The sequence below is a fragment of the Sturnus vulgaris genome, chromosome 1 (assembly GCF_052056855.1).
Source record: "Sturnus vulgaris isolate bStuVul1 chromosome 1, bStuVul1.hap1, whole genome shotgun sequence".
Lineage (NCBI taxonomy): Eukaryota > Metazoa > Chordata > Aves > Passeriformes > Sturnidae > Sturnus > Sturnus vulgaris.
Genome location: NC_142243.1, coordinates 130,421,963 through 130,437,864, shown reverse-complemented (window position 1 = coordinate 130,437,864; position 15,902 = coordinate 130,421,963).

Below are 15,902 nucleotides of genomic sequence, written 5' to 3'. Positions count from 1 at the left end.
TGAGATTTTAGGAGAAGGCTACCACATACTGTGGTACAATCTAAGTATTCTTAATCCTGCCATTTGCAATACACTGCATCACCTCTTGAGGTTTTCCCCTGGGTTATTTTTTTATCATTCTTCAAAAGGCTAGCACAGAAAACAAACAGAAACTACACACTCACCCCTACTTTTCAAGTGCTTAGGGACAAGACTAGGTAAGTGTCATAACAACCAACCACTGATTTTGCCTACAAGTAACAACAAAGGATCACCTGCTAGTGGTGAATGTGCTGTCAATTGGAAACAGAAACAGAAACCTACCTCTTTCTCAGAAAACACTCAGAGGAAGACAAAAGTGGGATTTAAACATGTACAGTAGGCCTTCTGCCTCTTCTACACTAAAATAAATTTCCTCCATTCCATGAAATAATCGCATACTTTCTTAACTAGAAAACATATTAAAAACAATCAAACAAGTAAACAAAACCCCACAAAAAATAAAAAAATTAATATAGAAGGGAACTAGAAATACTAGTAGAAATACCAGAAATATTGTACTTACCTTTAAATAAATTAGTGTTTGCTGGAATTAACCTTTATTCTTAGATCTTCCCAGAAGCTTTTACTGGGAAGTCATTAGTACACAGTTGCCTGCGACTTCATTATGGCTTTTCTTTGCTTTTCTTTTGAGAGTGACCACAAATATGCAACAAAGCATATTGACTCCTTGTGTTTTAAATCTTTTATGCAATAATTACTTTGACTGAATTTAAGAATAGAGCCAACAAACTATGAGGAGAAAGCAAAACAATTAAAAAAGAATAATATCAAACATATTTGCTTTCATGTTTTGTCAGGAATATCAGATATGAAGTAAATCTAACAAAGCATGTTCACTAATTAAGGCAGTAGCTAAATATTCCAGTTTACTGTGTTACTAAAGCTACTTGCTATTATATAATATATAATGGTTAAAATGTTAATGTGATCCTTAAACTAATAGTTGACTAACAAAATTTAATTTTTGACGAAGATATTTTCATAAATACATACAAGAGCATTTAAGGACAGAATTCGTGAATTCATCTAAGTGAAATACAATATTTTGACATCTGAAGGTCAACCAAAATTTAACTTAAACTAAATGAACATAAAAATTCTCAGCCGACATTAGTCACAAAATTATTGTCGGCTTATTTAAAAATACATGTTTATCAACTCATGCAAACCAGAAAACTAAGCAAGAATCTTTTTCCCAGCCCATAACCTTTGAGTTGGTCAGTGTTGTATGGGGACCCAGCAGGTACTTGTATTTTTGCTTCTCATGAAACCATTGAATTCAGACTATACTGTATTCCCTTTAATTGTCTTTAACAGACTACAGAAAACTCTAGAGGAAGACTTCAGTTAGCACCTAGTCTAGTTAGGTGCCTAACAAAATGTGTAACTAAGGACATGTGAAATGTCATCACTCGTAAGAGGAGGCACGTGAGAATTCTGCTGAACTAGGGACCCTGGCACAGGGAAGTTGTGCTGGAAAATGTTAGTTTTTTCTTATTAGAAAAGGACTGAGCTGTAAGGACTAACATGTGTTTCAATGTGCTTTCAGTAGCTTACACTAAGCAATGTAGTAGTATATTTTATATAGAAAATAAGAAATCAAAGGTTTGGATTATGGTTTTGACTTTTTGTTGGTTTGGGTTTTTTTTCCAAAATGTGTTCTTCTATGACATTTTAGTAGAGTATTTGAAAATACGAATCAAACAAGCATTATTCAACACTGAAATTAATTATAAATAGTGTTCAAGAGGCATCTGGATTTGGCACCTGCAGATATGATTTAGGGGTGATAATGATGGTACTGGGTTGATTATAGGACTAGATGATCTTGAAGCCCTTCCAGTCTTGATGATTCTATAATTTTGTGAAGTGCAAAAATGTCATGCATTAAGAAATATGTGAATAACAGAACATGAATTGCACTTAAAAAAAAAAGCCAAACAAAAAACAACCTGTCCTGAGTATGCAGTGACAGTAAAGACATTCTCCAAGCCATGAAGAAGTATAGATCCAGGGAACACGACCAGGGAAAAACACAAAAAATGCTCATGCTTGAACGAAGCAATCAGCCTCCAACCCACAGATTTGGATGTGCCTTCAAAAGAGAGCAGTGCTGTGGATCAAAGCCATCAAACCCCTGGAGTGTGCTGTCAGCATAAATTTAAGGAAAATCTAAATCTTTGCATAGGAAGCAAAATTTTTATTGCTTTAAGTAAATTTTTAGGATAGATGTATTTCAAATGGCAAAATCCAGTCTTCTTTAGCTCTCAAAATGAAACAGTTACACTCAGATAGCTGTGAGATTTATCACACTACATCTGTAAAGGACCACTGTTTCTTTCTCTATGTTTTATTGCTGTTTTCATATTCTCTTGGGGTTTTTTTTTCTTAAAGACTAAATCCCCAAATCACTAAATCACCATGAACTTATGAGATCATAGACTTAGATCTGTTGTGCCTTTTATGAATTTCATTTTGTGAAGTAACATTATTCAGTTTCCAAGATCATTTTGTGAAAACATCAGATAAATAATCAAGATGTTAGCCAGGTGTCCTCTGCTGCAGCTAGCCTTCACTCTTATTAAGAACCAGCTACTCCATCAAATATTATAAATTCTGTCCTATTCACTATCTAAGCCATTCTTCTAATATAACTTAGTTTATCATGTTAATTGGAAAATAAATAATATGTCTATTCCTTTACTGGACCAGGCAAGACTATTACTGAGCAGTACATTAATATGGCATGTTGGGGTTACTTCCTTCTTTTATCTTTTTGATCACAAAATTTGGTCATAGCCACTTTCAAAATTGAAAATTGCAATATGAACAAGATATCTATTAATTTCTTTAGATGATACTTATCTAGAAAAATAGCACCTGGGAAAAGCTTGTAAATGTAACAGGCATAAAAATAATAAAAAAATACTTTAATAAGAAAAGTATTTTTTTGAACTTCTAACAAAAGGGATCTAGGATAAGAAGAGTAGTTGAATTTAAAAGTCATGTCTTAGAACTAATTTCACAAATACAGAATAAAATTATGGGTACTGATCAGATATAAAAACCCCCAACAAATTTATTCAGGAGACTATAATAGAGGGTATTAAGGACCTAATTTTGCTGTGAATAATTCCCCAGGATTTCCTATCCTTAAGCAATAAGAACCAAATAAATGTTGGATCCCATTGCTCTTATTTGCATCTCCTAAAATATTCATGAAATATAGTAATGACAGAATAGATCCATAAACTTAAAAATCTAACCTACCCTAGACTTTTGCAATCATTGCTATCTCATGGGATCAGGAACTTAGCAGTGCAAACAGGAGAGGAAAATAAGAGACTGAGAGAACTAATGGCTGGTAGCAGTTCTGACAATAGAAAAATTGAAGATTTGCCTCACAGAAAGGTTTTAGAAAATGTTACAAGGATCAATTCTATACATTTCTATATAAACATATTTTTGCAAATGTTGACTTAGAAGTTCAGATTTTTCTACTCATTCCAAATGTTATATTTATTGAAGACTGGTTTCCAGAAGACTGATACTCCAGTCTCTCTGAACATCATCCTTTTCAAAATTCTGTTTTCATTCAAATACCTCAAAATAACCAGCTATTCACTGCAAATCTCATCTTAGGTTGGTTATGGTCATTATAGAGTATTGTGGTCATTATTTTCCTGTCTACCAAGATAATGATCAGATAAATTACCAAAAAAAAGGTTGCATTTTCTGACTTGGGATATGACAACCAAAGGGAATACAAGAGAAGAGAAAGAGCAGTGCAGAAAAGTAATTTCTGACTACCTGTGTATTAAACTGACATTGGCTGAAAGATTTAAAACCTATCAGGAGAAACCAAAGGCACAGAATTCATTCTCACAAGCATTGCTTTTTTCTTGAGAATTCCGCTGAAAATAAAATCATACATTTAAGTTATAGTACAATGTGATGGTTCCAAAAGGAAAAATAATATTTAATTAGGAGATGTAATAATTTTATGCTTGCTGGTATATTTTTCTTCCGATATTAATAAACTGAATGCTTCGATACTGGTGTGGCAATCCATCCTATTTAGAAAGAAATGAAAAAGGTGTTTGGCTCAAATTATCTTGCTAAAACATCATGATTTTCACTGCAGTACATTTTTTTTAAATTTAGTGTTGTTGAGAAAAAACAGAGGCTACTTTGTCAAAATTATTACGGCTTTTTATATCCAGTGATAAGTTTTGAGACACTAACTAAACTCAAAAAGCTAATCCAGGAAACTCATTAGTGTTCTTATTTCACCATGTAGAGTAGGAAAACATAACAGAGAGAAAAAGTTAAAAAGTTTCACTTCCATGCATTTAAGAGAGATTATCAAAGCACATAATGTGAATGGAAAGAAATATTGCAAACACCCCTTTGAAGCCTTACTCAGAGACCAGACACAATACAAGGAAACAAGTGCAAGAGCTACAGAGTCTACAGTGGATCTCTCCACATGACACGGCTGGGAAGCCTTGGAAAAGAAGTTCAATTTTTGGGTGTTAACTCTTCACACAGGAATGAGGTAAGTCTATGAATGAAGAGGTAACCAATGAAGTGCTCACTCTCAGTAGGAGTTAACTCCCCAATTTCTGCACCATTGAATAGCTTTTTAATCGAACCAGAATCAGGAAAATAATAAAACTTACAACTTAGATGGCTGTGTTGTTAAAGAGCAAGAGTCAACTACATCATTTGAGCAATAACAATATACTCCAAAGAAGACTAAAATAGTGTCTTTACACATAGGGAATTTTCAAAGCTTGAAGTATATTGAAAAATAACATCCCGGGTAAGATAAAAGCATTAAGACAGCAAAAATCTTCTTCCAACTTCACAGGAGCTGCAGGAGATTAAATACCAAATGAAATGAACTTAGGAATGTTGCCAGAACATATCTGAGAAACAAATATGATCTTGAAATAAAGGCCCCATGTCCACAATACACATACACAAATTTAACAACATATTGAAATGTGGGAAAAACCGTGCAACACAGATGAAAAAGCAAAATTCTAAAGCATAGAAGCAGTGTCATTTAACAACAGAGGTTTTGCTGAAAGTTTTTTGGGGGAGTTGTTTTCTTTCTGTAGGGTGGGAATTTCCTAACCAAAGTAGAAGTCATTGTTATAATAAAAATGTTTGAGGGAGTAGAGATTAAAGCAAATGTCTGCCATATAGAGGGCGTATCACTCCTTTAATAAAGGTCATGATGAAATAAAATGCTGTATTGTGTTCAATGAAAATAAAAAGGCAAAGTGGAAGAAATTGAAAATAGATTCATACACAGAATTAATTGCTATCCTTGATGGAGCTGAACCTGAGGTGTGTTGTCTTTGCTTTCCTCCACTCAGATGAAGGATAAAAATGAAGCTCCTGCTTCAATGGACTGTGCATTGAGGCCTGTTTTTCTTCCACCAAAACATTTACTTTAAATCATCCGTCCTTATTCTTCACCAGGAATTTTTTATACAGTTGTCTAAATGATTTTAAGAAATTTCCCCTCTATTTCATATCATTTTCTCATGGAATCACACACCTACAGCTATTTCTGTCACTCCTGGTAGCAACCAGAAACGGAGGGTCAAACAGGGGCTGCTGGATGAATACAGACATAATAAAAAAATACAAGTGAGAATAAGGCTGTGTCTGCCATACTTCCAACTGATTTATTATCCAACACAGAAACAGAAATTAAAACATGCAGAGCTTTGCCTTTTTTCATCATCCATTTATTTCTATTTTTCTGTATGACTTCACCAAACAACTGCAAAATATCTGTTTAATACTCAAAAGTCAAGTTTTGCATGCCTCTGATAGTTTTTGTGGTTTCTGCTAGATTCCCTACAGCCAGCAGCACTCAAAAATGGGCACAGTATCTCAGCTTAGAAAGGTGGGAAGAAAACACTCATAAGTAATTTTTCTACTTATGCTTTCTGTTCTCTAGCATCTTTCAAATCACAATTTGCTGACTCCTGCTTACTCTATAGTCCTCTGTATCTTTAGCCACTTTCAGAGAGGCTGTTACTCATATCTGTCTCATTCTGCAGTTCCATAATTGTTTATGAGAGTAATTGCTTCTGTCATCTTCCAGCCAAACAATTAAACACCAGACAAAACACCTATTGGTCAGAAAATGATGCTCTAGTGGTTACAGATAGAAGCACTAAGCTAAGCTGCTGGAGGGTGACAGGTATTCCATGGGTAAAAAAATAATATTAAGAAAACAAAGCTTTGTATGCTATTAATGAGTCAACTAAAGGGGAAAGGAGCACTATTTATACTTGTCCCTTGTTTCCCTGGAGGGAACCAAACACAAAGTGCTGTGAACTGAGTCATCTGTGTTTGCTACTGCTGCTGACAGTACAAGCCTGAAGACATGTGAACTGACCCAAAGAACAGAGCAAAAGTTTCTGAGAACCATGACTCCCAGAATTTTTTCTTTTAAGCTGGGTTTTTTTCCCTGACAAGACTTCTGAAGCAAAACCAATCCGCTCAGACTTTACCAGCTTCAGCTAGCTAGAAAATGAAAGGACACAGCTTCCTTTCACTTGACCTTCCCAGATCCTCTGAACTTTGGTGTTCCATTTATTCTCCTGTATAGGAGACAGGAAGTCTTCTATCTGGCTTCCTGCAGGGTATGACTCTATTATCATTCTTGAGCAAATAGACTGAAAGTTGTTTTGAGGGGCCCCAGGGACAACAAAATCTCACTGGGTAGTGCACATGCACTTGCAGGCCCAGAGCTCTGCTGGGAAAATCATTTAGGAATATTGGCAATGAAATCAACCTCCATGTGTTGCCAGAAGTATGCTGATAGTAAACAATCAAAACAAGAAAAAAAAATCAAATATTTTATCCTATGCTTTTGAAAACACAAAGAAGAAAAAAAGCCTGAAATCACTGACAAGATGAATAAATTTAAAGAGATCAAGATATTGGTGGATAAACTAAAGTCACAGATGGAGTGAAAATACATGACCTCTTGAGAAAAGGTTTTTTTAAAAAACCGTAAAGATTACTTTCTGGAGCTTTGTTAGGGGTTTTGTGCTGGCTTTTTTTTTTTTCTGAAAAACAAAAGCACACATGGCAGGGGCACTAAAGAGAGTTCAGTGATTACACAACAGTGCCATCATATGTTCAAAGTTCATGCATTTAAAATGCCATTTGAGAATCAAAGTGAGACAGACTAACAGAAAATAAAATACTATATTTTAAGTACATGAATGGTGTAGTACGAAGAGAATCTGTGCAATCAGAAATTATACATTTGGTGACGGAAACAGTTCTGCTGGGTCAATAATAAAAACCAATTACTACTTTGCTCAAAAAGCTCATAGGAGACTCAGAATTGAAGATCTGTGTGACAGACACCTGAGGAGCACAGTCTCTGGATAGAAATCCCCTATGCATACAGCCTAGAAATAATAGAAACCAGCCAGCCAAAGAACAAACAATCCCTCCACACACAGTTTGTATTCTCCTCTTTGTTAATTGTTCTCTATGTTATTATTAGAGCTGAGAAATCTGGTAGGTGTTCTGATTCCAAGCATTCCTGAAGCAAACAACCTCACACTGGGCTCTGTTGCTGCTTTCCGTAAAGAGAATTGTTTACAGCCAAAGAGAAGCACCCCCAGAGCAATTGAGACTTCTCAATCCTACCAACTCTGGAAAAACTTCACAGCAATCTAAGATCTGTTAAGAAAAAGAGGATTCTCTATAAATGAGTTTGAGCTTGAATAATCAAACCAGCAGATAAACCCTAAGCTTTTATTTGGTTGGTTTTAGATTCTTCCTGGCATATTCAACTTTAGATCTTCTATAAGGGTTTTATAATTGATAAAGTTTGCTGTTTCATAAAAGCTGCCAGGGAAAATTGAAGATTTTCTCAGTAGGATATTGGGCAGCTGGAATTTTTGGCACCTCAAAAAGCAAGGAAAGCAGCTTGCAATTGAGAGATAAGCATGCTAGTTGGGTTCTTCTGCTCAAACATTTGGAATAGAAATTGTAAGCAAGAGTGACATTTCTCTTGTCATTATGAAGTTCCAGAACAACTACACAGTACAGCAATGGACACTACTCACACATTCAATGCTTCAGGGTTGATGTGGGTTTTTTCCAAATTCAAGAAGTCATTACTGGTCCAATAATTATGGTTCAGATTTTTGTTTTCACTTCTTGATACTTTCAAAATTATAATTCTTGATTGGTTGTTCTGGAACAGAGGCATTTAAAACTAAGGGAGTCCACTGCATATACTATGGAATACTTAAGTTTTTAGGTTTCATTCAAACCTAACATATCCAACCCAAAGTCTGTTGAATACTCAGTTCCCCACATTAAGTGATTCTTAAATTGGAAATGTAAAATTAGCAACTGTAAAAATTAAAATTTTATATAAGGCATGGCAAGCAACAAATTGGCAAAACTTTCTCCACAACTTATGATAACAGACAAATTTACAAAGAAAGACAAATACATATTGTGTTCTGCAGTCTAGAACACAGTAGTCTAGTAGTGTTTACAACTTTTAGCTAATAGTTGCATCCTTATTGTTATCGTTATCATTATCATCTGAGCACTCAGGGACGATATATATTTTGTAGAGGACTACAAAGATAAATTAATAAGTCTTCAGCTTGATAGCAGTTCCATATTATGTGGTGGACTTGATCTATATCTATGACTTACATTAGATAAACAAGTAACAAACAGCATAACTCATCTGTTATAAATTCTGATAAATGAATAAATTTAAACACTACTTCATGCAATTTGCTCAGTTGAAGATAAACTATGTTGGAAAGTTTATCCAACAATTGATTTGACACATGCTTTGCTATGATGATGATAAAGCAGCATTAAGGAAAACTTGTAACTTGTTCAGTAATGAAGGGATCAAAAAATTGAAAGACTAATCTTAATCTTCAAAAGAAAGTGAAATAAAACATAGGTTGAGGTAAGCTTTCTAAATGGTAAAGAGCACCCAGAATTACAGCTGTGCCCATAATTTCATGAGGTATCTAACTTGCTATAATCAGAATCCTGGCTAACAGTTCAAATGTGGTGTCAGAGAAACAAAAAGGAAATAAATCAGCATTTGTAGAAATATCTCAGCTGAATTTCATGTTGTCTGTTGATTTAAAAAAATAGGAGTGGTGATGGTAAGGAAATAATAATTCTAGTTCTACTGTAAGCTGTTGCTTTTTCAATCATGCTCTTCAAAATACCTATGCTTCCTGGTGCAAAGAAGACAGGATGTTTATGTATGGGATTACACACATAGTTGCTTTGTTATGCGTTTGCCAGAGAAATTAGGTGATTCCAGAAGAGTAAGGAATCTACAGTATTTCAGAGAGCAAGAAACACTGCTTTGATAGTGCTAATCATGAGCAGCTGGATTTGGCTAGTCAAGTCAGTTGCTACTCACATTTGTCTCACTATCAAAAGAGGAATTGTTATTATTACGGAATATTGGAATGCAAAATTTTAATATTAGGGAGATGAATGCTTTAAATAGGTGAACTTTATAAACTTTATAAATATTTTTCTTACTCTCTACCATATACTGAACTAACCAAATTGCACAGGGTTACTTTAATAAGAAAGCCTGATTTATATTAAAAGGCCAGATATATAAGTCCACATACTGCTATGATATTTTGTTTTTCATTTACTATTGAAATGAAAGGAGTTTTTAGGTTTTTAGGATCAATCGATACTGCAACAACTTAATAGGCAAGGTTATTTATCATCCCAAAGGCATGGCTCCAGTAACATTACTATAACAGTATCAAGCCTGTATTGTAATTTCACACAGTGGGAATCAGCTTTGTATGATTCGTGGTATCAATAATAATTACTCTCAATCATGTAAAATATAAGCTTTTACTTCAGCAAATAAAAGTTTTTAGGGGTAAAAGATCATGGCAAACTGAACTCGTGTTGTGAGAAAAAAGCTTTGAGTGAAACACATCTAATTAGCAGGGGCCAGAAACAGACTTTGAACAAAAGATATCTAAGCAATCAAAGTAGATTACAAAACTAGAGAAGGAACATCTTTCATCTCATTTCAGAAATTAGTATGTAACTGTCTATTTCCAGAATGTTTTTTCTCAGATAACATGAATGCCTTCATCCTATCCCCCCTCACGTGAGGCACCATATGCTCATCTCATGAGAGCTGAACCTACCAAATGTTGGATCCTCACCTATACTACAAAACAGTATGAGCAGCTAAGATTTAGTCTCACTCTGATAGAGGAAAACCACAGAAATATGTTTTCTTTTCATATACTTTTAATTTTTTATCATGCTTTTGGTTTTGTGCATTGAGGTTTTACGTACTTTCATAAAGTCTTGAATTACAACCCTGTAAGTGAGAATTCATTCTCAGTTATGTAACCTTTTTTTCACCAATGCTGTTAGATAACTTTTGAAGAGGTGAAATTTGATCTAAAGGCTTTGCTGCTGTGGAAAAGTTTTGCTAATACACCCTGTGGGAACAGCTGACTACTGCCTGGGCTGTGGGAATGACTGTGATTTTTGGATGGCACTCTTCAGAATGACTCCATCCTGAACATTCTGGTTTCTCAAGCTATTAAACTCATCCAGAAAAACAATTCAGAAATGTGTAAAATATTTTTTTTACCTTTTCTCATATAGCAGATGACCTTGGTCTCCCAGGTTTTCCACAAGTTTTGGTGTGATTGTTTGCTGATTAGTTTTTGGGTTTTTTCCAAGGGCATAAGTGCTAGAAGTTAATATCATTTGGGATATTTTATTTTTTTTTTTTTAGAAGAAGAAGCTAAGTTTTTTAACATTTGGAAAACTAGATATTGATAGCTAAGGGACTATACACACAGATTCATGCATGTAAATTCTTGGATATATAATCATGCTAGCAGACAGGTCTAGTCAAAAATAAAAATCCTCTAGCAAATCACATCCATTTCAGAAAAAAAAAGGGGGTAAAAATATCAGTGTTGATGTATTGAAGAAACATTCTGAGCATTGGGGTGCATAAGACGATTTTTACAAGAAGCAAAGCACTTGACTGACTGGGAAAAGGTTTCAGGGGAAGAACAAAGACAGATTAACTCTAAAGAAGACAGAAGAATGGAGAAGTTATTAACCACTGAAAAGACTTTCATTACTTCTTTTTCCTTACATTACTTAGAAACTTACTGAATTTATTAGGCCACTGGCAAGGTTAAAGACTCTACTTTTTTTCCCTAGACATGTTAACGATTCCAGTGTTACAAAATTTTCACTTCAGTATCAGCAACTGTGGTAACCACTATAAATTCCTAATAACATTCTTTATGTTTAACCGTAATAAGATATTTAATATATTTTGGAACTAAAGATCAAAGAGTCCACAAGGTGCTTTTTTATCATGATTAGAAAGGTGAATTTAGAAGATTAAGACATTACTCCAGAATAAAATATTGAAAAAACATTTTCAAACACAGTTCTAGAAAAGGTTTTAAAATAGATAATTTTTCTAAGGCCTTCAAAAAAATTAATTCCCGTATCAGTTCTGCAAATGCCTGCACTATTCCCAAAACGATTGTTATTAAAATAGGATGTTAAGAAAAGTACCATAATTTAATAGAGCCACAGAAAATAAAAGACATTAATTTCAATAATTATCACATAACACCGATAAACTCCACCCATCTTTAAACAGCATAGAGTTCAAGAGAAACAAAAAATAATCTTATCATTTATACTGCAGTAGGTGAGGAAATACCTTTTCACAGGAACACTAAAATAATTTTATTAGCCATGCAAAGAATGTTGGCCTCAATATATGGAGAAATGGGCTAACAGGAATCTCATGAAGTTCAACGAAGTGCAAAGTCCTGCTCCTGGGGAGGAAGAACTGCAAACACCAACATGTGCTCAGGGCAATCCAGCTGGACAGCAGCTTGGCAGAGCAGGGCCTGGGGCTCCTGGAGAAGGTGAGTGATGTCCAGGGCTGCATCACACAAAGGCTGCCAACAGAAAGTGATCCTGCCCCTCTGCTCAGGTGAGCAGAGACTTCACTGGTGAAGCCACACCTGGAATACTGTGCTCAGATCTGGGCTTTTCAATAGGAGAGAGACATGGAGATAACCAGAGGGAGTCTTACAAAGGGCTACAGAGAGATTAATGATCTGTAGCATCTGTCCTGTGGGAAAAGGCTGAGAGAACTGAGCCTCTTTAGCCTGGAGAGGAGAAGGCTCTCATCAGTGGTTGCAAATACTTAGGGGATGGTCGACAGAAGACTAAGACAGGCTCTGTTGAGTGCTATTTTCAGTCAGTTTAGGAAAATCTAAATGCCGTTCTTACAGGTTTAGAAGAAAACAAAATAGGAGGAATAAAGGGAATTCTTTCTGTCACTATGGAACTGCCCCAACACAGTATCGACAATAGAACTTTTTTTTTCTTTTCACATAATTATGAGGAATATGCTTGAGTATTGGATAATTTAATCCTTTACTCAGACTAGCTAATTTACAAGGAGATCTAGCCTCTGTTTTGAGGTGATTTCTAAATCTGGGATGTTTTGCAGCATTTATATGGACAGAATTATTTGTTGTGTAACTAGCAGATTTGCAGCTGAGGAGCTTAAAACTATAACAAGAAAGAGCTTTTTCAGAGAGATCAAGGAGAAGTCTTTTGACACTGCATTTCCACTAAAAGTTTTACTTGGGAGGTCAGAAAATGAGACAGTCTAGAACCGTGGGAGTTCAGAAGAGTCTTAGTGTAGGGATGCCCACAAACATGAAAATAATTAGCTGTTTCAAGAGGATTGTTTTTTGGGGGAGAGAATGGGTTTGTGTAATTCCCTTTTTACTAGTTCCACTGAAGCAATTTTTAGAAGCTCCACATATATTCATTTACCAAAGGAAGCCAGAAGAAAAAAGGACAAATATCAACAGAAAGTAATACTGTAAGATCAAAGAATAATATACTCAAGGAGAAATCCTAAAGTTATTATTCATCCTTCTGTTCAGGGAAGTAAAAAACCACTTATTGACCAGAATTTGCAGATTACAATTTTTATTTTTTTTTTATAATGAGTGCAATTTTATGAAAACATTACTGTGTCTAGCTATTCTTCTGATTCATCTGAAAGGAAGAATTTCCAGAAGCACTTAACATAATTTCTCTTTGTTTCAGCTGAAATTTGTAAAAAGAGCAAAGTCAAGTCAACAGTAAAAAATTCTGAGAAATTCTTTGCCATAACTTCAATGGCTTCTATTTCACATGCTGTAGTCAGAATACCAACCAAAGCTGGGTGAGAAAATGTCTAAGATCCCACAATAAAATTAATATGCAATTCTTTTTTGTAACTAGAAGAGCACCAAAAAGGCACCAAAAGAGTTTTTATTCTTTGTTTGGTTTAGATTTTAACAGAAGAGAACAAAACATAAAGACTATAGCTCTCAGTAAGACAATTGTACGAATTTACAAGTTTAATCAGAATAATTCATTTTAGTTGCACATTACACTGATTGTGAATCAATTGTGGAACATTTTTCGTTTTGTTTTGTTGTTTTAAAGACTGCACATACAAGACCTGGTTTTACCACTCCATAAAAAAGAGACCTGTGGCAAGATTACTAAGGAAAGAAACTGGGATAGAAATTACATTCCCACAAATGCCTACACAAATATTTCTGCTGGGAATAAGGACGAAACAGGGTGGAGACCAGCCTGCTTATTTAGAGTTACATATCTGTACCCCATGAATTTTCTAAAGAAAGTGCAGAGTACTGAAGAAAATAATGAATATTCTGGGTAAGAAAAGGGAACTTCAAAGCTCCTAAATTAATCATCAATTTGGGTTTCATTTAGGTAAGAATTTCAATGGTGGAAAAAATTAAATACGGGTATAATGTTATTACCACCACAGTTTTCTGAGTGAGAGCAAATTTTAATTAAAATAATTTCTTGCATGTTTTGCATCAAAGCAGTATTTTTTGTTTAAAATAGGAAATAAATTTAAAATAAAATTTTATCTTATAATAAAAAAATATGCCATTTTAGGTCAATGGAAGAATTTAAGCAGAATTTCTTAAATGCAACTAATACAACATTTGTTTGTTTGTTTTTGGCTTTTTTTTAATCTCTGAAAAAATATCCAAATTCTCTAACACCAGATTTTAAAAAATTGCCCAAGTCTACTAGTCATAGGGCAGTTGGACCAGCATAGGTTGTGTTCTGGAGAAACTGATCCATGCCAGGTTCCCCTAGCAGCATTAAAACAGCCTTGCCTTGCAGTTTCAGGGATAAATGGAATTTTCTTATATAGAGAGTTCTTTCCTATCCTTAATTTGGATTTGAACCTAAGTCTGGTCTGCAACATTGGCTCAGCCTTCAAATTACACGTACATATGGTTCATCCTCACCAAACTAGGTTGTCTGTTTCTCCCTTCTGCTCAAATAGGGCAGGAAATTCTTAAAAGAATCTTTGAAAGGGAGAAAGAAAGGCAAAAAAATGCATCAGCTTACAGACAGAAAACAATGATCTGGTGGCCAAGGGGAAGCCTCCCTCAGTCCCCTGGCACTGTCAGCAGCATTTACAGCCACAGGCACATACACCACCAAAGACATCTTGCTGTTCTCCCAGCTACCAGGAATTTCTGAACCAGAGTGTCACCCATCCTCCTTCCTGCATCCATCATGACCAGAGTCTGAACTGCCATCTTGGTATTCCTGGCACTCATTCTTAGGAGGGATTCCTTGAAAAAGCCTGGTGTCATCATGCTACAGGAAGATAATGATCTTCAGATCTGTCATCCTCATACACAAAGTCTTAAACTGATGGGACTAAAAGGGATTTTTTTTTCTTCTTTTCCCTCAAAAGGGTCTGAAACTTCCTGGCATATTGAAAAGGCAAGAGAATTTATAACCTCATGGTATGTGGAAAGCTCAGACTGAATATTTTCACAATCAATTTACAAATTCATGTGCCTTCCAAATTGAGGTACATAAATTTTCCCAGAAATAATTGCAACAATTAAGAAAAACAAAACCTCCTTTCTGTAATAGAAAAACAGCTTTTCGCAGTCACAAATATTATAGAGACATGTTTTCGATCATCTTCATTATCAGGAAAATAATTTTTATACATTGTGTTTGGGTGCATAAAGTAATTATGCCAGAAATATTATTTCTTCCACTAATGTAGACTCTGTACCATAATGTAGACTGTAATGTAGATCACTGATTTCCTCCACTATGTTGAAACTTGGAAACAGCAGATTAGTATTGTGCCAGTTTTATTATCACTTATTTGCAATGCGGGGCTAGAATTCTAGGTATCATAAAAGAGAGACACTAAAGAGGAAAGAACTAGTCAGAATTGTTTTTTCTCTCCATAATAAAAATACTAAATCATATGGCTACTTGCACTTGGGACACCAGGGATGCTCCAGAGAAGTGTTTTTTCTTACTTGCATCAACCGAGAGTAGATATATTTAAGGATGAAATTCGCTGACTGCTTGAATTATGGACTACCACAATCAGAGTTTCTACTCTTTCCCTTGTTAGTCACCTGATAAAGCAATGAGGTGTTTTGAGATGTCATACGGCCAAAAAACTATTTTTAAATAATTTTTTTTTGAAACAAATTACTTCTCTGGACTTGGTTGCCATCATCATCTCAGAGGAATACTTGCCCAGGTGTAAGGGAAGATGCAGCATGAGTGCTGAAGTTGTGTTTTAGATTGGAATAAGATGCCTTACAGTTATATCCTAAATCCAGAGCTTTGTAGGGACTTTAAGAAAGCAATCCTGTTGTGAAGAGAAGCCTCACTTTAGTCCTGGCTGT